This window comes from Prionailurus viverrinus, chromosome D4 (assembly GCF_022837055.1).
Source record: "Prionailurus viverrinus isolate Anna chromosome D4, UM_Priviv_1.0, whole genome shotgun sequence".
Classification (NCBI taxonomy): Eukaryota; Metazoa; Chordata; class Mammalia; order Carnivora; family Felidae; genus Prionailurus; species Prionailurus viverrinus.
Window position 1 is genome coordinate 61,827,300 of NC_062573.1, and position 2,953 is coordinate 61,830,252.

Sequence of the window (2,953 nt, forward strand, 5' to 3'; positions counted from 1 at the left end):
CAAATTTCAGTCAATATTTGCATAAAAGTGCGAACAGAGTTGAAGCAAAGCATAGACAATTCTATGGGAGATTTGGGTGTCCTATCCATATTTTGCAAAATGTTACTCAGACAGCATCTGATATCTTTGCTATTGACATCAACGTTAGGACATTTTTCTTGTATTTCAGGCATTTATACTGTGTGAATTGAGCAATTAAAGGATTTTTGTGATCCTGTTGGTATTTAGTATTCTTCAAATACTCTCATGTTCAAAAAGCCTATTGGTTTCTCTTTAACAAATGTAATTGTGAGAATCTCCAGTTTGATTTGAAGCTCCGAAAGCAGATTTTAATTCTGCAGGATAGGTCCTCCAAATTCTTGTTGACTTTTTAAGTAATCTATTGAATGAAGTCGACTTATTTTTTTCTTACAGTCTCCAATATCTCTTTAGCAATAGGATTATGCAAATTGAAAGAAAAGCAAATAGTATTATTGAAGACTCCATGGCTTACAGAAACTCATTGAATGTGTTAAAGAAAGAAATGACAGAAAAATTTATCTCTTTAAGTGTCAAGGCTGTTCTTAAAAAGACAAACTTACTTATGCACAGGAAAAGAAATTCTGACTTGAAATGGATAATTATCACAGCCATGACTTGCCATGACTATCTTTTGAAATGGGTTTTATCCCCTGAAGAATTCAATGATGTTATATGGATGTTACTAAATACTCTTACAGCATGTGTAGTGTTGAAGAAGAAGGGATTAAAAATTGATGACCGTGCTTTTTTTTCGTTTTTGTTTTTGGTCACTGGACACTTAAAATATTGCTGAAAAGATTCAATGTAATTGTGAAGAATTGAAAAGCAAGTTATGCCGGGAAAGATGGCATTATATGTTGCAGGAAATCACATTTGAGGAGCATTTCTTAGAGTTGTTACCTTTTTATAAGCGCATGGTTAGTATCCTGGCCCATAATGTTAATGTTGAGCATGGCTTCTTGTTAATGAATGCTCAGTGGACGAAAGAACAAAGCAAATTGGACGTGACCACCATAGAAGCTAGATCACAGGGACAGAGCCGAAAGCGGCAAGAAATTTTATCAGCAGATTCTGCTGAACAGGTAACTGCTCAGGCAAGCCAAATCATCAGAGAAATACAATTCAAGGAAAAAAGTATGCAATTTAGATCCCCGTCAGCTTTATCAGATAAGTGACAAGTAATTTTTAAGTATAATATATACCAGGCAATACATCTTTTAATCGCAATCTACAATGCATGGGCAGCTCAAAATAATTAAAATGTACTTGGGCATTACATGCTTTTATTTGCTTAATCTGACAACTGTAAGGAGGGGTCAGACGGAGGGTGACTCGGGGCTCTCCTAAGCTATCTAATTTACTTAGGAGCCAATCTCTGGCATAAGCAGAACATCAGATGAAGAGGTAACCCCTAGAAACTAGAGGTAGCCTAGTCCCACAGCAGGAGGAATCCCATCATTAAAGATGGCCTTACAGCCCCGCCTCACAGCCTAACTCTGGAAAAAGCCAAGTAGACTGTCAATGCACTTGTTGTCAACATTTCTCAACACCTTGCAGGCTTTTCTTAAAGTCACAATTTACATAAAAGTCATTTCTGGCTCTTGCTGACTGAAGACAAAGTTAGCATTGAACTCTGGAAGATGCTTCCCTCAAAGGAGTTGGCTTTGAGCACCAAGGAGGAGTGTGTAATCCATCCGCCCAAGGCTCGCCCATCCCCGGGGGCAGTGGAGGACTCTGGGTTGCATTTTTAGTGTTTCTTAAGTAGCAGCAGTACTTCCATTAACATATTTCCTAGTTAGAAGGTAAACTTCATTCATGGAAATGTTCTGTAGGGTTTCCTTTTTTTCTAAAATGCTTCTCCTACTGGTCTCTCAAAAAAATCACATTTTCTGTTCCTGTTTTAATTGTACACCAAGAAGCCTGTTTCTGTGTCCTGCCATGAGCATGGGGTTTAGCCAAATCCTAAAAACATTCTTTTGCCTGCATGTTACCATTAGGAAAGGTGATAAGGAACAGCAAGAATGGCAGCAGGTGGGAGTCACAGCAGAAGTAGGACAGCACTTCCTGTATCAGAGATTCTTCAACAAGGGAAGATGCCTGGTGGCACTAACCGGGCGCCTAGAAGGTGCCTTGGAGGCAACTCACCAACCTGAGTTGAACCTTAAGGAGTGGAAGTGAAATTCATGACACACTGGTATAAGGAAGGAAAGAAAGAAAGAAAGAAAGAAAGAAAGAAAGAAAGAAAGAAAAAGAGAGGAAGTCAGGAAGGCAGGGAGGCAGGAAGGAAGGAAGGAAGAAAGAGAGAGAGAGGGGGAGAGAGTAAGAAAAGAAAGAAGGAAAGAAAGAGAGAAAGAAAGAATGAAAGAAAAGAAGGAAGGAAGGAAAGGAGAGGAAAGGAGAGGAGAGGAGAGGAGAGGAGAGGAGACCAGAGGGGAGGGGAGGGGAGGGGAGGGGAAGGGAGGGGAAGGGAAGGGAAGGGAAGGGAAGGGAAGGGAAGGGAAGGGAAGGAGAGAGAGAGAGAGAAAGAAAGGCAGACAGGCAGGCAGTCTTTGGTGGAAAAAACAGTGGATTGATGCTCTTACAAATTTTTATTATGACTGGTCTGAGTTCAAGTGTTTGCCAGAAAAATATCAGCCCCTTCAAATGTGTTTCTTCTTTTGAAAAAGAGGCGTAAGGAAGGGATGCCCTTTTCACAAAATTTTGTGAGGATTAAACGCACAAGGCCCTCAGTAAATGTTATGTGTCTTTCCTTCCATTTACTCATGTGTGTATAAAGTCATTCAATCTACAAACACTTACGGAACACCTACTTTACACCAGCCAATGGAAAACAAAACTGCAAGCTTCAAAATAAAATATGTGTGTTTATTTGGGGTCTTTGAGATTGCAATCTGTTGGATACACTTTCGAGCTAAATGGAAAGCGAGCTCCC